At 36.0% G+C, this 27,844-nt stretch overlaps 1 pseudogene; it reads left to right on the top strand.

Moving 5' to 3' along the window:
* The window catches only part of LOC132304911 (probable protein phosphatase 2C 34), a 78,044-nt pseudogene that overhangs the window by 8,301 nt on the left and 41,899 nt on the right, over window positions 1–27,844 (top strand).

Raw genomic sequence — 27,844 nt, 5'->3', positions numbered from 1 at the left:
ATATGGTTAATTATTTGGATTTAAATTGTTGAAACACTTAAAAATCTTCTGTAATTATTTGGATATTGGTTTTAGATTTTAAATTGCTGTACTATCATTCATAGTCTATAATTTACATGGTTTCGGTTTTAAGTTGTTGAAATACTAAATACTATTCTGCAACAATGTGGATGGTTGGTTTTGGACTATAAATTACGTGCTTATTATTTATGCCTTGTAATTTACCTGGAATTATGAATTGGAACATAATTGCTGAATTCTTATACTTAATTCGGTCAATTATTTGGAATCATATATTGGATTATAATTGCTGAATTCTTATATTAAATTTGACCAATTATTTGGAATTATGTATTGGATTTTAATTGCTGAATTCTCACATTAAAATTCTGTCAATTATCTGGGTTTGGTTTTGCATTGTAAATTACTTGCTTATCATTTGAATGTTGTAATTTACATGGATATGGAGGATGGTATGCACCGGTATGGGACGGTGGCATACTAGGTATGGTTTAGCTCGAAATGCTAATTCCTACCTTATGGATTTTAATTGGTGAACAGTATGACTGGTTCTATCAATTATATGGACTTTGTGGATTGTATGCACCGGTATGGGACGGTGGCATACTAGGGACAGACTGATTTAAATACTCAGTCCTACCTATTTTGGAATAAGGGAACGGGTTGTTAAATAAATCCTCCTTATATATATATAAGTCGGTACGGTTGAATACGCCGAATGACTTATTGGATTTCTTGTGAATGGTTAGGAACGGAGTTTAGATATATATGTTTATGGTACCACGAGTTGAGCTTGAGTCTCAAACTTGTTGGTTAGGGTGCGTATATGCAGTGGATGTGTAGCCGGTTTTAGTAGGTTGGGTGTACCCTGTTAGGTCTAGGTACTCATGCCCACCTTTGGGTGCATTTTCGCATGTTGCCTTCTATTCAGGTTGAGACCCCTATTGTAGTTCAGTGAATGTCCCATAGTGTGGATATATATATGTATAGACTAGATAGATATTGTGAGGTATCTATGGTGTATCTGCGTATCGGGTCACTGTATGGATTGCAGTTAGATTAGAACTTGCTCGTGGGCCTGACCCACCCTTTTATTATTTTTTCAGGTGTTCGTCAGTTCTGGGCTGTAGAGCTTGATCGTGCTGAGCAGATACAGTTATTCACTCTACTGATGGCGTAGGATTTTATTTCATGTTAAGACGTGGGTTTTGTTCCAGTCTTTTGAGTACCATAGGATATTTTAGGGGTCCACTAGATGGATTCCCGAGTTGTATAAATTGGAGAACGATTTCCATTTGTGGTGGATCAGTTGTATCAAAATAGTTTTAATTATCAATGAAATTATTTCTTCTGAGGTTTTCAATTATTGGATTATCATTCTAGGTTCTTTTCAGCAAAATTTTATTCATTCTTGTTTTCTATATTGTATTCTGTGTTCATTAAATTGCTAATTGGTTTGATATCCTCGGGTAATCGGGCGTGTGCCTGGCCAACCCGCATCCGAAAATCCGGGGGTATCACATTTGGGGACTACTGTATAAAGGATTTTGGACTTATATCCAACCCTTAAGTGAGTCAAAGACATATAACCAGCATAGACCAGTTTGTTGTATTGCCAACCGATGGGGTATGTGTAATGACCTGGTCATTTCCTTCCTTTTTTTTTTCTCAGATTTTTACGGATATTTTTTTTCCCTTGTCTTTTCTTTTCCGAGTTTGGTTTCTTGTCAGTTAGTGTTATCTTGAGATCTTAGGGATGGTTTCCGAGACTCTTTCCTTTGGATTGACAACTTTCTTAAAGGACCGCGTCATTTCCACATTTTTATTTTTTTCGACACTATTCACTTTTCGTCTTTTTCCCCGTTTGTCACTATTTTGGCATAACTTCACTTTTCATATTCGGAGTTAATTTTTGACTTCACGTGCCTTCATTCTAAGTGGTTTCCACAAAATACGTATCTTTACTTTTGTAGAAAAGTACTCTGGTTACTCCCCGTGTCCATAGGGGTTCTACAGAAACATTCTTGTTCCTTAGGGTGTTTTTCATAAATATCTTTATTTTGGGGGTTTTTTAAAAAAAGTATTTTTAGAAGATATTTTCATTCTAGGTCATTAGTGTAGTTAATCCTTTTTGGAGGAGACATTGTGCAATTGATGAAAGTTATTGCAAAATACCTCGTTTTGAGCCTGGATCCTCGTACGGGATTAATTTTCACTTTTCGTCGAGTCGCATACTTTTAGAATTTCCTTCCGATCGTTTTTCCCCAGTTTTAAGGTTTCTGACCTCGGTTTCCGCCAAACTTGTTCAGGGCATATCTTTCTGCTCGGGTCTCAGTTTTTGACGTCGTTTCTTCCGTTATTCATTTATCTCATTTCAGTTCTTTTTTGTTCACAGTGTTTTGCCGTTTAAGCGCTTCTGCTCAAATTCCACTTTTTCGGACCCAGCCCGTTCGGGGCACTTTAGGGGTTTTCTATAAATAGGGTGACTTAAGATGAAAAATTAGATTTTCTCATCTTTTTCCCCTTTCTTGGCCGGCAGCCAAGGGGCTGCCACCCTTCTCTCTTCTTTTCCGACCACTCCCTTTTAGTAAAATGCTGTAGTGCATTAGTGTTTAATGTCCGCCTTGACGAGGCCTTCGATTCCAACCGATTGGAATCTCGTTTTGGCCACTTTTTGAGTTCGGGTTTAAAGCCAAGTTTGAATTTTGGTGTGACCTCTTGGGGTTTAATGTTCACCGTGTTGTCCCCGACAAAACCCTGAAGTTTCATAGGATACGGAGCGGTTTCATTTCAGTGGGGATTTGAGATTTTCATCTCAAATTGAGGTAGGGGATGTATAGGTTTATATTTTTGTTGTCTTGCATGCTATTGATGCTTATACAACTTATTTGCATGCTTTTGTTCATAATCTAGAATTTAATTTAATTATTTTCCTTGGATAAGATTTAATTCACATGGTTGTATGTGTAATGAAATTAAATTGTGGGATGCTATTAAATTAGGCCTTGATATGTTTATCAACATACATTAAATTGAGAACATTTGAATAAGTATTGCAACTTTTATTTAATAATTTTCTTTTATGAATATTTAATTCACATGGTTGTAACTAGCATGAAATTAACTTGTAAAGTGATAATTAAATAGGCCTTGGTATGTTCTTTAACCTATGTTAACTTGAGGACATTTGAAGTTGTTTTAAAATCTAGAAGAAATTAATTAATTAGATTAATTAATTTTATTTTAAGTGTTTTGTTCACTTAATTGGATTTTTAACTTGATATTGCTGATGAACATGCTATGTTCTTTAACTTACATTAATTTAAGGTTATTTGGAATTGATTTGAAATCTAGATAATTTAATTATTTTATTTAATTAAATTCTATCTATTTGTTCCATGGATTTAATTATGTCCTAGAAGTTATTTCTATGGATTTGGACTTGTTGTGTATTCACTTGGCTATGCTTTAAGCATTGAATTAAATTGTTGCCAAATTTATATTCACGAGAACATGTTTCTATATAGAATATATTGTTGACTTTTGATTTCATAGTATTATGAATACGGAATGCTTATTGTGCACTATTGGAAGTTAAATTGCTAGCTTGTTACTATGTAGTATTAATATGAGATTCTTGTGAATTATCGATATTACTAGCCTTGTAAACTTATTGCTACAATATCATAGAATTAGTGTTTAAAGTTCACTAATTGTTAAGTAGATGATATTGTATTGTACATTATATCATAGTAAAGACTTGACATTATATATATATATATATATATATATATATGCTATTTTAGAATTGAAACTCTAAGGTATGGATTGTGTGGTTTCGACCTACTTGTGCATGGAAGGTGGTTTCGTGCATTATTTAATTGCGTATAAGTTGTGCACTTATTTATTGATTTTAGAGTCACTTAGGACATTGTTACAAAGACATAGCTAGAGTTTGGCTCTAGCGTGGGAGGTATGAGGTCTCCCTATTTTATAGTGTGCCCTAGGGTGGTATTCCCAGCGGGTTAGTGCCCGAAAAAACCATTTAGGTCTTGGTTTTACTCCAAGATTTGATGTTCAAGTCTTCCACTATTTGATTTCACATTCAATTTTAAGTTGACAACTAATGTTTAATTGTAACTTGTGATTTTGGTTATTGGCAATTTAATGTTGTTAAGTACATTTATGCATTATGATTTTTAATGAATCATCGCAATATTAATGTTGTTAAGCATATTTATGCATTTTGATTTTTAATGAATCATTGCAATCTTGATGCTGTTAAGAACATTTATGCTATATTGTTCAAGTGTAGCTTAGGAATGATCCTATAGACTCATTTGAAACATAGACGTTAGGTGGCGTGACCTACTTTAGTTCTTTTTGTATTTTAGATTTTAAGTTGATAACTTTGATAATCTATATTTTGTTGTGTTGTATCGTATGCTCCCATACTATCAAATTGCATAAAAATGTGGTTTATGCTAGAAATGTTTTAAGGTAGCTTAGGATGCTCTTTGGGTCTCACTTTTGACATAGACGTTAGGTGGAATGAACCACAAGGATTAATTTACACAAACTTGTAAAATGTTAGGTCTATTTATGTTCATTCCCTACGAGTAACTTGTTTACTAACCCCAAAGTTATGTGGTTGTTTTTCAAGCAAGAAGACGTGGTTTTGGGATGCACAATATCCCTAGGTCATTTTGTTGATTTGAAGTTGTTTTAAATGAATTTTTGTTCACATGCAAATGCTAGCATGTTTGAGTTTTACCTTTAAAGTTGTAATACTTAGTTAGGTTCAATATGCCATTTTTGCCTTATAATATGTAAAGTGTACTTAGATACACTATTTGGAACCTATTTGATATATATGACGCGAGGCCAAGGGCCATAAACTTTAAAGTTCAAGTGTATGTATTTAAATTTCAAGTTTTACCTATGAAATATAATTTTTCTAATATTGGAGGTTTGTCATGTAATTTGGAGTAAATGAAATGTAATGAGGCTATAGGCCATTGTAGCGCGTCTAAAATGTTATATTATGTTTGCGTGCATGTTTACATTAGTACACAAATACACGGTTTTAAGTTTGATCATGCTATGGGGAATTCAAATGAGACTTAAGAATTCTTCTCGTGCATGGTAGGCTTCATTTTCACCTTTTCGACCTGTTTCGGTCAACTGGTGGCATATTTCGGTCGACCGGCTCTTTGTTCAATTTATTTGTATAATAAAAACTCATTTTCTAGTAGCCTAGGTACTGTTTTGGCTTGTTTCGGTCGACCGGTTCTTCATTTCAGTCGACCTAAATGATTTTCCTTCATTTTCCAGATTTTTGGCCATTTTGGGTTCATTTCGGTCGACCGAACCGAAATACTTCAATTCTTTATTCTTCAGTTTTGAGACAGCATTGTTGCTCTAACTTCAAACGGTCATAACTTCTTTATTTCTAATCCAAATAGGGTGATTCCTGAGTCTAAATTCAAGGATTTTGAGTCAGCTTTCCAATGGTACCAATTTCATTCTTAGATTCAAATCATAGTGGGAGACTATGTCAGATTTTGCTTGAATCGGAATGGGTGTTTTGTGGGATTCTTGTCCAAAGATCTTAGAATCACTAGGAATGTTGTGAGATGACTAGATTAGGTTGGATGGACCTCATTTGACTAACTTGGAGTCAAATTTTGCCTTTTTATTTGTAACTTGACCATTTTACCCTTGGTTAATGAATTTTGCCTGTTTTGACCTTTGTTTCCGCTTTCGTTCTCTTTGAGTTTCATGACTTTATGAAAAGTCACTTGGTGTGATACCTCTCGATTGTAGAGCCAGGGTGATCAAGTTTGAGCACATAATGCAAGTGATATCAAACAATTAATATTTAAACAAGCATTTAAATACAAAAAGAATAATAAATAAATAATAAGCGGAACGGAACTAAATAATAAATCCTTATTTAAAAATCCTCAAATAAATAGTAATTAAAAATCCAATAATAAAATCCTCCAATCCTCTGATACCAGTAATTAATTAAACTACAACTCGGGAATCCATCCTATGGATCCCTAATAATATCCTAACTGAAATAACTGAACTGAAATAAAACTAATAACCAAAACATGAAGAATAGTGAATGACTGTCTCTGCTCGGCACGAACAATTTCTAAGACTGGAACTGACGAATACCTAAAAAATAATGGTGGGTCAGATCCACATACAAGTTCTAATCTACTACATCCCAAACAGAGATCCGATACACATACACATCCTAATTAATTTAACAATAACTAAATAATCCATATATAGATATATACACACTAAAGAAACCTCACTAGACTATAGAGTTGTCTCAACCTGAATAGTAGGTAACATGCAAAACGCACATATAGTGGGCATGAGTACCTAGATCTACCAGGGTACACAACTACACTATATCTAGCTGCATATCCCTGGCAATTTACGCACCTTAATCACTGATCCTGAGACTCAAGCTCATATCATGGCGTATAATTATATATGTAAAATCCGTCCTATCCAACCATCAAATAAACTATCCAACTATTATTTTAATAATATGTCATCCAACTGTTCCGCTGACCTGATAGGAAAATAAGTAGGACTTAACTTTATTAGTTAATCCATTCCCTTATATGCCCCCATCCCATAATGTTGCATTAATACACAATATAATCAAATAAAAGTTTACAATCCAAGGATAAATGTAAATAATATTTACATATAATAATCCAAATAAACATGATATAAATCATATACACATCATTTACATTTACTTGAGCAAAAATATAAATTCTAAGTAGCATGCATTTAATTTACATCACAAGAAATTAGCATGCATCTCACCTAAATTGTACATTTCCATGTTCTAATTAAATTAATTTAAATCTAAACAATTGATTAAAATAATTTAATCCAACAATATTTAATTAATTTACCCTTTTAAAATTAATTAAATTTCATACTTAGCATGTAAAGTTAAATAATGCATTTCAATTCTTAATGAATCTATTTAAATTTAATAAATATTTAATTCGGATTCATCATTCAAAAACAATAAATATTAATTTAATATTCTAGCAATAGTAAAAAAATATTTAAAAAAAATTTAAATCCATAACTAATTATTATTATTATTATTATTTTCATGTACACAAGATTCATTCCTACCCACTGTGTATACCTTAGGAAGAAAACTAAATTTAAATTACAAATAGCAAACTGATGCATTAGAAAAGTCTTTTGACTTTTTACTTCATTCCTCATTCAGCGTACCCAATTCATGAAAGAAACACATTCCAAACACAGTTTTACGAAATTGCTATAATCAGATTCATGGCCCTTTTCTAGTTCGCCTCGTTCGGCGTGCCTAACTTGTAAACAAATATTAATTTTGACATACTCACATACATACAAACTACAAATAGATACATCATGGTAAAATCTTTATTTATTTATTTTTGTTATTATTATTTTTTTTCCACCATTGTATTGACCTCCTTGTTTCATGTGCATATTTCCTTACAAGGATTTTCATTGGTTTCTCTCATAGGGCCTCGAAGGAGCCTTGGGGAGCTTTGGATTCCTTGGAGATAAGGATGCAGCAGGAGGCCATGTGCAAAGCCTGAAAGGCTGATTTGAGGTGATGTCTTCTGAATGATGCTGGAGGCCATGTGCAAAGCCTGAAAGGCTGAATTGAGGTGATGGCCACTGACTTGCCTTGGATTCTTTTTTTTTTTTGAAAAGCTTGTCTGTCATGAACACCGAAAGGTGTTAAAAGCCTGAAAATAGAGAACTGTTGAATAAAATTTTAAACTATAGATTTTGCTTATTTATTTATTTATTTATTTATTTTGTCGCTATGCAGCGGCATTGAATGACCGAGGTCAAAAATTTTTTTTTTTTTTTGAAATGAAATGATGATTTTTGAGAATATTGTTTACTGGAGCTGTTGGGTAAAAATACTAAAACAGTCATCTTCATTGGGTTGGGCCAGATCTGTTTGGAAACCATGGAAAGAACCTGAGCCTTCACTTCTGTTGGAGCCCAATTTTGAGAAGGCTATGGGATTGACTCGGGCTAAAGCTTCCATGAGGAAAGCTTCATACTCATCTTGGGATTTTGCTGAAGAAAGTTTTGCTTGGGCCTGGCTTTTGGATAGGAGAAAAGCCGAAGACTCTCCTAAGCCAGAACATGATATTGCAGGGTACTTTGAGAACCATTCAGAAATTGCTTCTGGAGTAACATCTTTGATAGAGAATTGGTCCCACCATTTGACTTTGAAAATCCTTCCTAGAAGAGGAAGATTAGAAGGGGTTTTGAGGATTTGGAATTGCCATTGAACTATCCATGACAATGCAAAATTTGTAAAAAATAAGAATGATTTGGGAAATTCGGAAAGCTCAGGAGGAGCTTGGAATTTTTCATTGAAATTGAAAATCCCTTGGACACCGTTTCAGGGATGATTTCTTGGCAGGGACCAAACATATGCCACCAATCAATGAACCATCTGGGGACATTTAGATTGAAATTCTTTTGGAAAAGGATAAGCCAGGAATGGCTATAATCCTGATTTTGGAAATAAAAGGTATTGTACCAGGCATCCTGATAGTCCCAGTAATTGAAAGTTTGAGGGTTGCGAGGCTGAGAAAATTGCCTCGGAGCATTGATGTTTTTACCCCAGGCTGTCGGAGTAAGGACTTTTTGAATAGTACATGTGGTGTGAGAAATGAAAGACTCATCACCTGGTTTTGAATGAGTTCGAATTTTGATGGAATCAGAGTCCACTAAAATAAACTCATAAAAATTTTGTGTTTTCCGAAAATCTGATGTTGGATAATGAAAACCTTTGACAAAATGATTTTGAGGAAGTAAAACTGGGTTTTGGTTAAAAAGTTCTTTTTCAACCACACAAATGGTTGATGAATTTGGTTTTTGAAAATAATGAGATTTTTTGAGAGTGGGATTGTTGACCACCACTTGCTGTGAAACAGATCTTGAGGAAATTTGTTTATCTGACTTTCACCTTACTTGAAAGTCAGGTTTGCTCTGATCTCCCAAACGCTTCAAACAGTTGAATTACCTTATGAAAAATCTTTCAATGAAAAGGATATCCCTACCAAAGCCCGTCCTAGCCAAATGAGTCAAGAACTTCTTGATTACTGTATGAAGGAAGTACAGGAATTATTAAACAAATCCCTCATCCGAAAAAGCCGTTCCCCATGGAGCTGTGTTCCTTTTTATGTCCAAAAGAATGCTGGAATAGAAAAGGTGTTCCCAGATTAGTTATCAATTACAAGCCCCTCAATGAAGTTCTTCAATGGATTGGGTATCCCCTGCCCAATAAAAAGGACCTAATCCAACATCTCGTTCATGCAACCGTTTTTTCAAAGTTTGATCTCAAGTCAGGATTTTGGCAAATCCAAATTGCTGAAAAGGATAGATACAAAACAGCTTTCACAGTTCCTTTTGGCCATTACGAATGGAATGTTATGCTGCAATTTCTTCAGCATCAGATAAAAAAATTTCCTCAAGATCTGTTTCACAGCAAGTGGTGGTCAACAATCCCACTCTTAAAAAATCTCGTTATTTTCAAAAACCAAATTCATCAACCATTTGTGTGGTTGAAAAAGAACTTTTTAACTAAAATCCTGTTTTTCTTTCTCAAAATCATTTTGTCAAAGGTTTTCATTATCCAACATCAGATTTTCGGAAAACACAAAATTTTTATGAGTTTATTTTAGTGGACACTGATTCCATTAAAATTTGAACTCATTCAAAACCAGGTGATGAGTCTTTCATTTCTCACACCACATGTACCATTCAAAAATTCCTTACTCCGGCAGCCTGGGGTAAAAACATCAATGCTCCGAGGCAATTTTTTCAGCCTCGCAACCCTCAAATTTTCAATTACTGGGACTATCAAGATGCTTGGTACAATACCTTTTATTTCCAAAATCAGGATTATAGCCATTCCTGGCTTATCCTTTTCCAAAAGAATTTCAATCTAAATGTCCCCAGATGGTTCATTGACTGGTGGCATATGTTTGGTCCCTGCCAAGAAATCATCCCTGAAACGGTGTCCAAGGGATTTTCAATTTTCAATAAAAAATTTCAGGCTCCTCCTGAGCTTTCCGAATTTCCCAAATCATTCTTATTTTTTGCAAATTTCGCATTGTCATGGATAGTTCTATGGCAATTCCAAATCCTCAAAACCCCTTCTAATCTTCCTCTTCTAGGAAGGATTTTCAAAGTCAAATGGTGGGACCAATTCTCTATCAAAGATGTTACTCTAGAAGCAATTTCTGAATGGTTCTCAAAGCACCCTACAATATCATGTTCTGGCTTAGGAGAGTCTTCGGCTTTTCTCATATCCAAAAGCCAGGCCCAAGCAAAGCTTTCTTCAGCAAAATCCCAGGATGAGTATGAAGCTTTCCTCATGGAAGCTTTAGCCCAAGTCAATCCCATAGCCTTCTCAAAATTGGGCTCCAACGGAAGTGAAGGCTCAGGTTCTTTCCATGGTTTCCAAACAGATCTGGCCCAACCAAATGAAGATGACTGTTTTGGTATTTTTACTCAATAGCTCCAGTAAACAATATTCTCAAAAATCATCATTTCATTTAAGAAAAAAAAAAAAAAAGGCTTCTGACCTCGGTCATTCAATGCCGTTGCATAGCGAAAAAAAAAGAAAAAAAAAAAGAAAAGGCAAAATCTACAGTTTAAAATTTTATTCAACAGTTCTTCATTTTCAAGCTTTTAGCACCTTTCGGTCTTCATGACAGACAAGCTTTTAAAAAAAAAAGGAATCTAAGGCAAGTCAGTGGCCATCACCTCAATTCAGCCTTTCAGGCTTTGCACATGGCCTCCAGCATCATTCAGAAGACATCACCTCAAATCAGCCTTTCAGGCTTTGCACATGGCCTCCTGCTGTATCCTTATCTCCAAGGAATCCAAAGCTCCCCAAGGCTCCTTCGAGGCCCTATAAATAACAACTCCTCAAGACATTGGAGGCAAGCTCATTTTCAAGTTTAGATTTTAGTTTCCGTTTCAAAAGTTCTCAGTTCAAATTGTAATTTTTAAGTTTAAGTTTTTAGTTTTACTTCATCCAAGGAGCTCGGCTCAGAACGAAAGTGTTGTATTCAAAGATCAAAGTTGTAAGTTCCATATTTTAATCAAAAGTTCTTCGAAGTTATTCATGTTCTGTTGTTTAATGTTAACTTGCATATTTCCATATTGATTCTCAATTTGAGGATCCCGATCATCACGTTCATCAGTTCTATATGATAGAAAAGGTTTATGAGATCGATAAAGACTTCTTACGCAAAGATTTCTACTCTGCGATCAATGATTCCTGATACGCCTGAAAGACCTCTTAGACCCATCAATACTTTTGACCAAGAAATTGGTACTGATGCTAAAATTGATGAAATTACTGAGGTCTTCCAGAACCAACATGTCAATACTTTCGAACCAACTTCTTCTCAAAATTATTATCCCAGGCCAACTTTCCCTGACCTCCATATCGAAGAACGAGGCCAGTTTTCCCAAGCTGCTTATCATAGTGGTACCATTTATGAATGGAACATAGATGGCAAAACTGAGTATCACATTCTCAATACACTTCAAGAAATGACAATGGTCAGCACTGCTTACAAAACCAAGAATGACTCTTCTGATTATGCTATAGCACAACTCCTAGTAGGAGGATTCACAGGCCAACTCAAAGGATGGTGGGACAATATCCTCACTCCAAATAAATGACAAGCCATTCTTAAATCTGTTAAAATAACTCCTGAAGGAACAATTATCAAAACAGAAGAAGGTGCAAATATAGAAGATGCAGTTGTTACTCTCATTTTCTCAATCGCCAAACAGTTCCTCGGTGACCTCTCAATTGTTAGAGACAAGACCTCAAAAATTCTAGCCAACCTTCGATGTCGCAAACTTCTGGATTTCAGATGGTACAAGGATGTCTTCCTCTCAAAGGTCCTCACCAGGACTGATTGTAACTAAGCCTTTTGGAAAGAAAAGTTCATTGTTGGACTCCCCAATCTTTTTGCTGAGAGAATTCGCAAGCATTTCAGATCAAAACACAATGGCCATATTCCTTATGACTCCCTCACCTATGGTGACATCATCAGTACTATCACAGCTGAAGGAATTGCTCTCTGCACCGATTTCAAACTCCAATAGCAAATCAAGCATGAGAATGCCACTAGCCGAAAGGAATTAGGAACTTTTTGCCAACAATTCGGCTTCAAAAACCTAACCCCTCCTTCCAAATGGAAAAGTCACACCCGCTACCACAAGCCTTTTCCCAAGAGATACGAAAACAGGACACGGTATAACAAGAGCAAACCCTCATTTGCAGATAAATATCTCTCCTTTGAGAAAAATAGACAGAAAAATGCACCTCCTCCAAAACATTTTCAAAAAAAACCTGCCACCTCAAAAGCAGATATAAAATGCTTCAAGTGTGCCAAGATGGGTCACTACAAACGCGATTGTAGAACCAAACAGAAGATCAATGAGCTCGATCTCCCTGAAACCGTCAGGAGCCAACTGATGCAAATTCTTTGAAACTCTTCAGATGAAGAATCCGAACATGATATCAATGGTATTCAAGAAGATGACTATCATGCTGATACAGATTATGATTCTGATTCTTCCAACCCATCTTTGGATGACCAACCTATCAAAACCAAATGCATCTGTATGATTACTAAGGACCAAGAATTCATGTTGGAACTCATTGACAAAATAGAAGATCTTGATCAACGCAAGGAATGCTTGATTAAATTGACCAACAGCATTGGCCAAAGAAATGACAAAGCTCCCGTTGTTATACCAAATACTTACACCCTTACTGATATCTTTGAAAGATTTGGTACACAACCCAAGATGCCAATTACGATTCAAGATCTCCATAAAGAAATCAAACAAACCAAGCAAGAGATTTCACTCCTAAAGCAAGAGGGCAAGGCTTTAAAAGATTCCACTGCTCATGATATTCTTACCTTCAGAAGCCAAATCCTTTTTCAACAATCCCAGATAGATGCCTTACTACCTAAGTCCTCTGCAAAACTTGAACAACAAGTTTCTGAAAATCCCATCAAGGACAATGAGACTTACATCAACCTTCTAACCCAGATAACATTTCAGAAATGGCATGTTAATCTAAAAATTGTCATCAACAAAGACTATACCATTCATACATTGGCTCTCATTGACTCTGGTGCTGATTTCAATTGTATTAATGAAGGACTTATCCCTACGAAATATTTTGAGAAAACCAAAGAACGGCTTCAAGGTGCTAATGGTTCACGACTCACTGTTCAGTACAAGTTAACCAAAGCCTATGTTTGTAATCAGGGTCTTTGTATTAAAACACCTTTCATCCTTGTCAAAGACCTCAATACCCCTGTTATTTTGGGAACTCCATTTATTTCTTTTCTTTACCTGTTCAAAGTTGATAGCCAAGGCATTTTAATAAGTCTAGTTGGACAAGAAATTTGCTTTCTTTTTGCTCATCCTATAGACACCAAGGATCTTAATACCATTAAGGATTCCTATGTTACTCAAGTCCCTGCTGTCAACAGGATTGAAAGGAAAACAAAGCATTTAGACTTTCTCAAACAAGAACTAATCTTCAAACAGATTGATGAACGACTCAGTCAAAAAAGTCTGCAATAAAAACATAGACAACAGATAGTTTAAGGGCAAAATACAAGTCATTCTCTTCCATGCATGTAAAACACTCAATAATGACATAAAAATACTTCAAAATAATAGATCAATACCTCACTAGAGGATTGAATCTCTAGATACCAAAGTAAAACTAGGAGTTAGGCTAGATCCTTCAAGGGTTTTGAAGAGGAGAGTGGGAGGAGCCTAAAGTATTCCAAGTTCAAAGTTCTAAGGTGAGTGAAAGGGCACCAAAAATGAAGTCAAAGCTACTAGTCAAGCTTTTCTCCAATGGTGGCTTCCTTAGGGTTCTTGAGAGGAAAGTGATGAATGAATTAAAATATGTAAACCTTATGCTAAATTGGTGGGTTTCTCCACTCACTAGGTGCTCTTGCACTGCCTTTCACACACACACTAATGCAAGACTAAAGGTGAGTCCTACACTTATCATGAATCCAAGTAAGCTTCCAAGATTAAATATTAACCCTACACTTGTCAACCATCCATGCCAACAAGTGTACCAATCCTAGGACAACAAGTGGGTGAATCTCTACCCTCCATGTGTCATGAGATTAAGCCTCCAAGTGGTTCCACCACAAAATCAACAAGTGGCACCATAGGAATGTGACACTTGTCACATTTTTCAGAAATTGCAAAAAAAGTCCTTTTTGAAAATATCTTCCAATTGAATTTACAAAATGGTCCCTAAGAAAAAAAATAATTACTTTACTTAATTACCCCAAAACCCCTCAAGTTATGGATAATTACAAAAAGTTTTGTTTTCATGACTATTACAAAGAAAGTAAGCATTTAATATACATTTCTACAAAAGTAAAAATGTAGATGTCATGGAATTTAAATATCATGAACGTATGCAAAATCGGAATCCAATCCGAGCACAAAAAATGAGGTTATGCAAGTAAAAGTGAAAAACGAGAAGAGGACAAAATAAGGAAAAGACGAAAAATGAATAGTGTAAAAAAACAAAAAAATGTGGAAATGACTCGGTCCTCAAAGGAAGTTGTCAATCCAAAGGAAAGAGTCTCAGAAACCATTTCCGAGCACTCGAGACGATACTAAGAGGCAGGAAATCGAACCCGAAAAGGAAAAGATAATGAAAAAAAAATTTATCCGCAAAATTTGAAGAAAAAGGGAAAAGGAAGAAAATGACCAGGTCATTACACAGCTCCTCTTGGAGGAAGAGTGATAGTTAACCAAGAAGAACAGCATATTGATAGTGGTCAGAATGATCAGTGGGATACTTGGAATATACCCAAGGTTCCCATTAGGGATATTTACAAATCTTCGACTTTCAATCTCAAAATAGGATACTCCATCAAAACTATTGAACAAACTATTTCTCTCAAAAACCCTTTTGAAGTCATCCAACTTTTGCAAAAAAGAGCCATAGTAGAACACAAAAAGAAGTACAAATTCCTACATATAAGGCTTGTCCAGGTTGCAGTTAAACCTCTTACCTCAAGGGGACTTAACACTGCTATCATGCTTACTCTAAGGGATTGTAGGCATCTCGATTTTGAAACCTCTTTGTTAGGAGTTTGCCAAACTAGTCTTTTTGATGGCCCACAATACTTCAATTGTTTTCCAAATTATTCAGTAGCTCTTGATGATCCAATAATCCTCCATACTTTAACCCTCAATGTTTCAAGTAGTGGTTATAAAATGATGGATGGAGCCATACCCTTCAATGTTGTCTATAGAATCCACTACAAAGTCTATATAACCCAAGTCAGCCCCCATGCTCTTCGTGAGTCTCCCAAAGGAGAAACTCTTCTTTTTCATGCTAGTGACGAAAATTCACAAACTTATGTTCCGAGGACCATCACTTGGAATGAAGTCACCTTCCCGGCAGAGTGGACTCTCGAGCATGCAGCTCCTCCTTCAAAGATCAAGCATAAAAGGTTGGAACAAATATCTCAATTTTCTAATGGCACGGTAAAGGTTAGATTTAATTCTAACAGGCCCAATAGACTTACTATCCAAGAAATAGAAAGTTCTAGATCCACTTTTTCTCATGCTACTTCCTTAAACTATTCAAAAGCCCCTTCTCGAAAATCATTTTCAGGAATGCCTACAAGGTATCCAAACCTCGTTGGTGTCAAAAACAAAGAAATTGCTAACCCAGTTTACCAGGACAATGTTAGCATATAGACTGAGGAAGAAGACATCCATCCTCTTCACAGCACTCCTTTACCTACACAAATTAGTCCTCAAAACAAAGGTCTGCAAAACCCTCCCCTAAACGAAGATCATCATGATTCCCCTCCATCCCCAAATGATTCTCAATTTGAAGATCCCGATCATCAGGTTCATCAGCTCTACATGATAGAAAAAGTTTATGAGATTGATAAAGACTTCTTACGCAAAGATTTCTACTCTGCGATCAATGATTCCAAAAGACAATGGTATTTCCAAACCTTTTCAGCTCAAAAAACCATCCTTATTAGAAAATAGTGGTATGCTTCTGCATACAACACAAGTTCTCATCCCCTTTCTTCACATGGTTTGAAAAATATTGTATCAACAACAATATTGATTTTCCTTTCTCCACAATCAAATCCTTAAATGTCACAACCAAATCCACCATTACCTGGCAAACATCACGTGGTGAGGCTCTTGAAGCCATCCATCCCCCAGCCGAGGCAATCGAATTCAAGACAAAGGCGTCAGGAACAGTCACACTTACTGCTTCTCCTTTCAAGACAAAGGCAGTCACCAATGATAATACCACATCCACGACCCGTGATGTCCGAAGCATCATGGAACAAAATAACTACACAAACCAACACCTCCAGACACTTGGCGATCAGCTTTCTCGTGTGGAAACCTTGCTTCAGAAAGAACAAATTATCCCCATTCAATCTGATAATGCTCCCCCTTTCATACCCCATGAAATCCCCTTACACTTGTCCAAACAACTATCAAAACGTAATGCCATTGAAGAAGCACATGACAGGATTAAGCGCATCGAATCCCTTATGACCTCCACAACCACGATTCCTGATATGCCTGAAAGACCTCTTAGAGCCATCAATACTCTTGACCAAGAAATTGGTACTAATACTGAAATTGATGAAATTACTGAGGTCTTCCAGAACCAACACGTCAATACTTTAGAACCAACTTCTTCTCGAAATTATTATCCCAGGCCAACTTTCCCTGACCTCCAGATCGAAGAACGAGGCCAGTTTTCCCAAGCTGCTTATCATGGTGGTACCATTTATGAATAGAACATAGATGGCAAAACTGAGTATCACATTCTCAATACACTTCAAGAAATGACAATGGTCAGCACTACTTACAAAACCAAGAATGATTCTTCTGATCATGCTATAGCACAACTCCTAGTAGGAGGATTCACAAGCCAACTCAAAGGATGGTGGGACAACATCCTCACTCTAGATAAACGACAAGCCAATCTTAACTCTGTCAAAACAACTCCTGAAGGAACAATTATCAAAACAGAAGAAGGTGCAGATATAGAAGATGCAGTTGTTACTCTCATTTTCTCTATCGCCAAACAGTTCCTCGGTGACCTCTCAATTGTTAGAAACAAGACCTCAGAAATTCTAGCCAACCTTCGATGTCGCAAACTTCTGGATTTCAGATGGTACAAAGATGTCTTCCTCTCAAAGGTCCTCACCAGGACTGATTGTAACCAAGCCTTTTGGAAAGAAAAGTTCATTGTTGGACTCCCCAATCTTTTTGCCGAGAGAATTCGCAAGCATTTCATATCAAAACACAATGGCCATATTTCTTATGACTCCCTCACCTATGGTGACATCATCAGTACCATCACAGCTGAAGGAATTGCTCTCTGCACCGATTTCAAACTCAACAGCAAATCAAGCATGAGAATGCCACTGGCCGAAAGGAATTAGGAACTTTTTGCCAACAATTCGGCTTCGAAAACCTAACCCCTCATTCCAAACGGAAAAGTCACACCTGCTACCGCAAGCCTTTTCCCAAGAGATACGAAAATAAGTCACGGTATAACAAGAGCAAACCCTTATTTGCAGATAAATATCTCTCCTCTGAGAAAAATAGACAGAAAAATGCCCATCCTCCAAAACATTTTAAAAAAAAACCTGCCACCTCAAAAGCAGATATAAAATGCTTCAAGTGTGCCAAGATGGGTCACTACAAACGCTATTGTATTACCAAACAGAAGATCAATGAGCTCGATCTCCCTGAAACCATCAGGAGCCAACTGATGCAAATTCTTTTAAACTCTTCAGATGAAGAATCCGAACATAATATCAATGGTATTCAAGAAGATGGCTATCATGCTGATACAGATTATGATTCTGATTCTTCCAACCCATCTTTGGATGACCAACCTATCAAAACCAAATGCATCTGTATGATTACTAAGGACCAAGAATTCATGTTGGAACTCATTGACAAAATAGAAGATCTTGATCAACGCACGGAATGCTTGATTAAATTCACCAACAGCATTGGCCAAAGAAATAACAAAGCTCCCGTTGTTACAACCTTACTGATATCTTTGAAAGATTTGGTATACAACCCTAGATGCCAATTACGATTTAAGATCTCCATAAAGAAATCAAACAAACCAAGCAAGAGATTTAACTCCTAAAGCAAGAGGGCAAGGCTTTAAAAGATTCCACTGCTCATCATATTCTTACCTTTAGAAGCCAAATCCTTTTTCAACAATCCTAGATAGATGCCTTGCTACCTAAGTCCCCCGCAAAACTTTAACAAGAAGTTTCTGAAAATCCCACCAAGGACAATGAGACTTACATCAACCTTCTGACCCAGATAACATTTCAGAAATGGCATGTTAATCTAAAAATTGTCATCAACAAAGACTATACCATTCATACAGTGGCTCTCATTGACTCCGGTGCTGATCTCAATTGTATCAATGAAGGACTTGTCCCTACGAAATACTTTGAGAAAACCAAAGAACGGCTTCAAGGTGCTAATGGTTCACGACTCACTATTCAGTACAAGTTAACCAAAACCTATGTTTGTAATCAGGGTCTTTGTATTGAAACACCTTTCATCCTTGTCAAAGACCTCAATACCCCTGTTATTTTGGGAACTCCATTTATTTCTCTTCTTTACACGTTCAAAGTTGATAGCCAAGGCATTTCAACAAGTCTAGTTGGACAAGAAATTTGCTTTCCTTTTGCTCATCCTATAGACCCCAAGGATCTCAATACCATTAAGGATTCCTATGTTACTCAAGTCCCTGCTGTCAACAGGATTGAAAGCAAAACAAAGCATTTAGACTTTCTCAAACAAGAACTAATCTTCAAACAGATTGATGAACGACTCAGTCAAAAAAGTCTCCAAGACTCTATTCAAAGGTTCAGATTAAGACTTGAAAGTCAGGTTTGCTCTGATCTCCCAAACGCTTTTTGGCACAGAAGACAACACAATGTTGAATTACCTTATGAAAAATCTTTCAATGAAAAGGATATCCCTACCAAAGCCCGTCCTAGCCAAATGAGTCAAGAACTTCTTGATTACTGTATGAAGGATGTACAGGAATTATCAAACAAATCCCTCATCCGAAAAAGCCGTTCCCCATGGAGCTGTGCCGCTTTCTATGTCCAAAAGAATGCTGAAATAGAAAGAGGTGTTCCCAGATTAGTTATCAATTACAAGCCCCTCAATGAAGTTCTTCAATAGATCAGGTATCCCCTGCCCAATAAAAAGGACCTAATCCAACGTCTCGTTCATGCAACCGTTTTTTCAAAGTTTGATCTCAAGTCAGGATTTTGGCAAATCCAAATTGCTGAAAAGGATAGATACAAAACAGCTTTCACGATTCCTTTTGGCCATTACGAATGGAATGTGAAGCCTTTCGGATTAAAAAATGCCCTTTCAAAATTCCAAACAATTATGAATGATATTTTTATTCATTTTACGAATTTTTCAATTGTTTATATTGATGATATACTAATATTTTCTTCTTCTATAGATGCTCATTGGAAACATCTCAATGTATTTGCTCAAACCATCAAGCATAATGGATTAGTCCTTTCTTTATCAAAGTGAACTTTGTTTCAGACCAAGATTAGGTTCTTAGGTTTCCAGATCCATCAAGGAACTGTCATCCCAATCAACAGATCCATCCAATTTGCTGATAAATTCCCTGATGAAATTAAAGACAAAACCCAGCTTCAAAGATTTTTAGGGTGCCTAAATTATCTCTCTAAGTTTTTCAAGGATCTTTCTCTTCTTTGTGCTCCACTACGCCAAAGATTAAAAAATTCCCCTCCCCCATGGTCCGATGAGCATACAAAAACAGTCAGAATCCTTAAAAGCAAAGCAAAAAACCTTCCTTGCCTATCTATTGTTGATCCAGAAGCCTTCAAAATTGTGGAAACTGATGCATCTGAATTAGGATATGGAGGTATCCTAAAACAAAAAACAGGTGGCAAGGAACAACTAGTTCAGTTCGCCTTTGGCACATGGAAACAAGCACAACAAAATTACTCTACAGTCAAAAAAGAAATTTTATCTATAGTTTTATGCATTTCAAAATTTCAAAGTGACTTACTAAATCAAAAATTTTTAGTTCATGTTGATTGCCAATCTGCAAAAACTGTTTTAAGGAAAGATGTTCATAACATAGCCTCAAAACAAATTTTTGCCAGATGGCAGGCTATTCTTTCTGTATTTGACTTTGATATTGAATATATAAAAGGAGAAAACAATTCTCTTCCTGATTTTCTCACCAGGGAATTTTTGCAGGGAAAAGCAGGAGCTTAAGGGCAGTTACTATGCCTCCCAAAACAGGTAGAGGAGACTCAGTTGCAAGCACAAAACCCCACAAAAAAAAAGATGCATATGCACAATCATCCTCTTCTCAGAACCCTTCCAAAAAAAACCTGGTATGATAAAGTCGAGGAAGATGAAGAAGCTATGTGTGCTAGTCCATGTCCATTAATTACAAACCAGTTTTCAGCCCTAACCACAATTCTCCAACATGTCATAGACATGTCCCCAATCCAGTATGACCCCATCCAAGCATACTTACAATCCCAACAACCAATTTTTCTTCCCCTTCAAAAAACTTTTGCTGCAATTTCTTCAGCATCAGATAAAAAAATTTCCTCAAGATCTGTTTCACAGCAAGTGGTGGTCAACAATCCCACTCTAAAAAAATCTCGTTATTTTCAAAAACCAAATTCGTCAACCATTTGTGTGGTTGAAAAAGAACTTTTTAACTAAAACCCTGTTTTACTTTCTCAAAATCATTTTGTCAAAGGTTTTCATTATCCAACATCAGATTTTTGGAAAACACAAAATTTGTATGAGTTTATTTTAGTGGACACTGATTCCATCAAAATTTGAACTCATTCAAAACCAGGTGATGAGTCTTTCATTTCTCACACCACATGTACCATTCAAAAATTCCTTACTTCGGTAGCCTGGGGTAAAAACATCAATGCTCCGAGGCAATTTTTTCAGCCTCGCAACCCTCAAACTTTCAATTACTGGGACTATCAAGATGCCTGGTACAATACCTTTTATTTCTAAAATCAAGATTATAGCCATTCCTGGCTTATCCTTTTCCAAAAGAATTTCAATCTAAATGTTCCCAGATGGTTCATTGACTGGTGGCATATGTTTGGTCCCTGCCAAGAAATCATCCCTGAAACGGTGTCCAAGGGATTTTCAATTTTCAATGAAAAATTTCAGGCTCCTCCTGAGCTTTCCGAATTTCCCAAATCATTCTTATTTTTTGCAAATTTCGCATTGTCATGGATAGTTCTATGGCAATTCCAAATCCTCAAAACCCCTTCTAATCTTCCTCTTCTAGGAAGGATTTTCAAAGTCAAATGGTGGGACCAATTCTCTATCAAAGATGTTACTCCAGAAGCAATTTCTGAATGGTTCTCAAAGCACCCTGCAATATCATGTTCTGGCTTAGGAGAGTCTTCGGCTTTTCTCCTATCCAAAAGCCAGGCCCAAGCAAAGCTTTCTTCAGCAAAATCCCATGATGAGTATGAAGCTTTCCTCATGGAAGCTTTAGCCCAAGTCAATCCCATAGCCTTCTCAAAATTGGGCTCCAACAGAAGTGAAGGCTCAGGTTCTTTCCATGGTTTCCAAACAGATCTGGCCCAACCCAATGAAGATGACTGTTTTGGTATTTTTACCTAACAGCTCCAGTAAACAATATTCTCAAAAATCATCATTTCATTTCAAAAAAAAAAAAAAAAAAACTTTTCGACCTCGGTCATTCAATGCCGCTGCATAGCGACAAAAAAAAAAAAAAAAAAAAAAAAAAAAAATGCAAAATCTACAGTTTAAAATTTTATTCAACAGTTCTCCATTTTCAGGCTTTTAGCACCTTTCGGTGTTCCTGACAGACAAGCTTTTCAAAAAAAGAAGTAATCCAAGGCAAGTCAATGGCCATCACCTCAATTCAGCCGTTCAGACTTTGAACATGGCCTCCAGCATCATTCAGAAGACATCACCTCAAATCAGCCTTTCAGGCTTTGCACATGGCCTCCTGCTGCATCCTTATCTCCAAGGAATCCAAACTCCCCAAGGCTCCTTCGAGGCCCTATAAATAACAACTCCTCAAGACATTGGAAGCAAGCTCATTTTCAAGTTTAGATTTTAGTTTCCATTTCAAAAGTTCTCAGTTCAAATTGTAATTTTTAAGTTTAAGTTTTTAGTTTTACTTCATCCAAGGAGCTCGGCTCAGAACAAAAGTGTTGTATTCAAAGATCAAAGTTGTAAGTTCCATATTTTAATCAAAAGTTCTTTGAAGTTATTCATGTTCTGTTGTTTAATGTTAACTTGCATATTTCCATATTTTATTTCATTATTTCGTTGATTCTCAAATGTTAACTTGTATATATATATATATATATATATATATATATATATATATATTATATATACATATTGGCTCAGAAACAGAAAGTCCATTCATTGAAAGGACTTGAAATTGCTATTCAAGAAATTCCAATAGAAGAGTTTCCAGTTGAGACTGTGATGACCCAATCTCTGCCCAAAGGGGTTCTAGAAGTTTCAAGTGCAAGGGTACAGAGTCGTACTACTGTAATTAAAGGTATTCAAGAAGATTTAAAGGCAGATTTAGAAGTGAGTGGGGCTGTACCATTCATAAAAGAATCCAAGAAAGCATCTTCCTCTTCCAAAACATCTGAAAGCCAACAGAAGCTCCAGGTTAAGAAGAATAATACAAGTCTGTTGGTAGCACAAAGAGTGACTAGGAGTCAAGGGGGAGCTCCCCCTTTACGGCCTTCTCAATGATCATTTCTTGGAATGTGAGCGGCTTGAATAAGCCCAAAAGGCAAAGAGAAGTTAGACAGTGGATAAAATCAAATGACTCTCATTTTGTCTATTTATAAGAAACAAGAGTTCAAAGATCTAAGTTTGATGTCATTGCAAGGAAAATAAATAGAAGATGGAGTTGGATGCATAACTATGATTCTCATGACTAGGGTAGAATTTGGATAGGATGGGATCCATTGTTATTTACAGTGACAAAGGTCAATGAGATGGATCAGTCAATTCTACTTAAGGTTCATATTATACAAACTGATGAACTGGTTTTTTGTACACCTGTATATGCCTCAAATTCTATAGCTGGAAGAAGAAAACTTTGGACTAATTTAATTTCTCAATCTACAATTGTGAATGGTCCATGGTTAGTTGTTGGGGATTGGAATGCCACACGATTCCACTCAAATAAACAAGGAGGAAGAAGGGTTCCACAAAAAATTCTAGATGAATTTAATGAATGTCTTCAAACTGCTGGACTGATGGAATTATTTGCTTTAAATGGGGATTGGACATGGTGTAACAAACAAGGTAGAGACAGACGGATTCTGGCTAAGCTGGATAGGGTATTCACAAATGATGTTTGGCTGCAATTATTCACAGGTATAAAAATTTCTTACTCAGCTTCATCATCCTCGGATCATTATGGTGTTGTTATAAATATATTTAGGCAGTTTGCAAGTGGTCCAAAGCCCTCAAACTGTTGAAAATTTGGTGCTTACATGAGAGTATTAGTGAGGTAATAAAGAAAGCCTGGAATGAACCTACTTATGGTACCCTAATTCATATTCTTCTCAAAAAACTTAGAACAGTTAAGGCTGCTGTCAGATTATGGAACAAAAACTCTTTTGGGGATATAGAAGAGAGGGTTTTCAGCACTAGACAGAAATTGGAAGATATTCAGTTCACACTTCTTGATAATCCTACAGAAGATATGTTTGCAAAGGAGATTCAAGCTAATGATGAATATAATGATGCTTTGTCTTCTCAAGAGATTTTATATGCACAAAAGTCAAGAATTCAGTGGCTGTAGGAAACTGATAAATGTTTTGCCTTTTTTTACTCAAAAATGAAGCAACATCACCAATTCAATGCAATAACTTCTATAGAGAGAGGGCTAGGTTACAGTAGATACAGAGGAAATCAAAGAAATATTTGTTGACTACTATAAGGGTTTGTTTTAAGAGACTGCAGCTGAGACTACCTTTGGAATCAAATCTAGATATATATTTTTTTTAGAAGACAAAATGGTTCTCCTATTTCCAATGAAGAGATAAAGGCAGTTGTGATGAATTTTAAACCTGATAAGGCCCCTGGCCCTGACGGATTTCCAGCAAGATTTTATCAGACTTTTTGGTCTATAGTCCAATCTGAAGTGTGTGCTGCGGTTCATCATTTCTTCAAAGAAGGTTCTATTCCAATTGGAGTAAGTAGTTCTTTTTTAACCTTGATTCCCAAAGTTGGGAATGCAGTTAAACCAAAGGAGCTTAGACGTATTGCTTTATGCAACATTATCTATAAAATCATCTCAAAAGTTCTAACTACTAGACTTTCTATGGTCCTTCCTAGCTTAGTTGGTTTGGAACAAAGTGCTTTCATTAAGGGAAGGAAAATCCAAGATGCAGTTATCATGGGGCATGAAATGGTAAGTGACTTTAATTCCAAATTTCCATCTATGGCCTTAAAAGCTGATGTGTCTAAGGCATTTGATTCAGTTAACTGGAATTGCCTTCTAAAGATTCTATCAATCTCTGGTTTTAATGAAAATTAGAATAGATCTCTAGTCTCTTGAGTTCAACTAGATATTCTATTTTAATTAATGGCTCACCAACAGGCTTTATTCAACCTTCAAAGGGCTTAAGACAAGGATGCCCTCTTTCTCCTCTTCTTTTTACCTTGGTTGCAGACCAATTTACCCAACTCATTAATTCATCAGTTCTAGTTGGAAGACTTACCTTAACCAGAATTGCCCAAAAAGCTAAGTCATTATGCTGTTACACATTTTTTGTAGATGATTTGTTGATAACCTGTGCAGCTTCAATTTCTAATGCTTGAATTCTACAAGAGGTATTTCAAAAATTTGGTGATGCTTTAGGTCTCCATATTAATTATCAAAAGAGTAGTGTGACATTTTCAAAATGTGTTAGAAGGAAAAATGCAATTCTGAATCTGCTTCAGTGCAAATAGGAGTCTCTTCCTTTAAACTATTTGGGAGTTCCTCTATGTTCTTCTGGTTTAAAAAGGTCTCATTGCTCTGCTCTTACAGATAAGATTACTAAGAAGCTTACTAACTGGAGTACAAGATTGATTTCAGTTGCAGGCAAGATTGAACTGATAAAATCTATTATTACACCAATTTGTTTGTACTGGTGTAGTGTGTTTCTTCTTCCAGTTGCAATCATAAATCAAATTCAGAAGTTATGTAGAGATTTTGTTTGGGGAAGTAGGGAGAATCTGAAAAAAAAATGCTTCTTCTTAGTTGGAATTTGATATGTCGATCAAAAGATGAAGGTGGGTTAGCTATTCGAAAACTGAAGGATTTGCAGGTTGCTGCTCATTGTGTCTTAGCTTGGGATTTCCTATTGAGTAAAGACGGGCAATGGGTTTCTTGGTTTCAAAATAGATATGTTCCTAGATCCACATACTGGAATGTAGTTACAAAGACCTCTCATTCAAATATTTGGAAAAATCTGATTGGTGTTAGAGACATAATGCTAAATAATGTCCAATTTTCTATTGGCACCGGGCAAAAATTCAAGGTTTTGACTAATCCATGGTGTGAAGGAGAAACATTGCTACAGAAGTTTGGGCATAGATTGGTTAGAAGATTGGGTTTTACATGGTCTTCTCCATTATCCAGTCTAATTATTGAAGGAAGCTGGAATTTTGGTCTTCTACAAGATGACATTTTCAGACCAATTAAAGAATATTTGCACACTTTGTCTTTACATCTCAGACCAGATAAGTTGCTGTGGGATGGAGGTGATTTTACCTTCAAAAAAGCTTGGAAGGGATGTAGAACAAATTATCCAGAGGTAATGTGGTCCACTATCTGTTGGGGAAAGGCCAAGCCACGTGGTCCATCCATGGAGTGTTTTTATTCCATGATAGATTGCCTTCAATGTTCAATCTGCAGAAAAGGAAGGTGAACCTAGCGCCAAGATGTTCAACTTGTTTACAGCAAATTGATACTAGAGATCACATTTTTGTTCAATGCCTATTTGCTATGAATTTCTGGAGTTGGGTGAAAGATACACTGGGTTGGAATGTGGATTTAAATTCCATTTTGACAGTTGATGACTTGTTGGCATGGTTCTCATTACAGACAAGTAAATTGATTAAAACTTTGCTTATGGCTAGTTTTTGGAGCATTTGGCAAGAGTGAAACCGAAGGTTACATGGTCACAGCTCTAGCTCAACTTCAGATGTAGCTAAGACAACTTTGTTTGAGGTTCTTGATTTATATAATGTCTCTCTTTGAGACATTATATAAGTTCTTTTTCTGTTATGTTATTTTATTTTCTTATCTTTTTATTTACTGGGAAAGGGTGTTCTCTTTTATTTTGTTTGTCCTAGTAAATTTCTGAGGGTATGCCCTCTGTGCGCCTGTAAATATTTATTTTTTATATACAAAAACCATTTATGAAAAAAAAAATTATATATACATATACAATTATCCATGAGCAATTATCTGTATCCATTAAACCCCTTATCTAAGTAGTCCATGGGAACCAATTGGTTGGTCCATTACTACTATCCATATCCAACACCTTAAACAAAAATAAAATAATCAAATTTCTAAACAAATACAGACCATCACATACAATTTAATTTACACAAAAAATTGAATACACATAATTTTAGCACATAATTTAATTTAAACAAATAATTCAATTAACACATAAACAATCAAATCAATTAAACAAGTAAATAATTAGCCAAGAAAACAAATAAATAACTAAAAATACAATTAAAATAACTAAAAGAAATTATCGAGACTATCTTTTTAAAATCAGGGGTATTACATTCTTCCCCCTTAATAAAAAGAATTCCGTCCTCTGAATTCGCCATTACCTTCTTTTATTATATCTGGAAACTGTGAGCGAATGACATCCTCTCGTTCCTAAGTAGACTTAGCCTCATTATGGTGACTCTACTGGACACGTACTAATGATATGACCTTATTGCAAAGAACATAATCCTTACGGCCAATAATGCGACACGGTGGCTCCACATATGTTGCATCCGGTTTAAACTCAATCTCATCCACATCTATATGCTGATAACGATCCTCATCTCGCAAAACTTTTCGCAACATGGAAACATGAAAAACATTGTGGACTTGATGCAAGTGGTCCGGATGTACTAACCGATAAGCTACAGCTCCAATCCAATCCAATCCGTAATCATAAAAGGACCAACAAAACACGGGGACAATTTCCCTTTCTTCCCAAAGCGCATTACTCCCTTCATGGGAGACACTTTAAGTAAAACCTGATCTCCAACCTGAAACTCTAATGAACGAGTACGATGATCTGCATAACTCTTCTGCCTACTCTGGGTAGTGCGTATACGATCCCTAATAAGTGCAATCTTTTTAGAAGTGTCCTTAATGAACTTAGGACCCAAAAATCTGTTTTCGCCAACCTCCATCCAACAAACAGTAGATCTACATGATCGACCATATAATGCCTCAAACGGTGCCATACCAATAGTCTTGTGAAAGCTATTATTATATGCGAATTCCACAAGTGGCAAATACTCCTCCCAGTGGCCCTTAAAGTTAAGGACATAAGAACGAAGCATA

Source organism: Cornus florida, unplaced genomic scaffold (assembly GCF_030987335.1).
Source record: "Cornus florida cultivar Cherokee Brave unplaced genomic scaffold, ASM3098733v1 CherokeeBrave_3.0.0_Hap2_Chr04, whole genome shotgun sequence".
NCBI lineage: Eukaryota > Viridiplantae > Streptophyta > Magnoliopsida > Cornales > Cornaceae > Cornus > Cornus florida.
The sequence above is the reverse complement of the archived record's forward strand: the minus strand, read 5'-3'. Positions and strand labels throughout refer to the sequence as shown.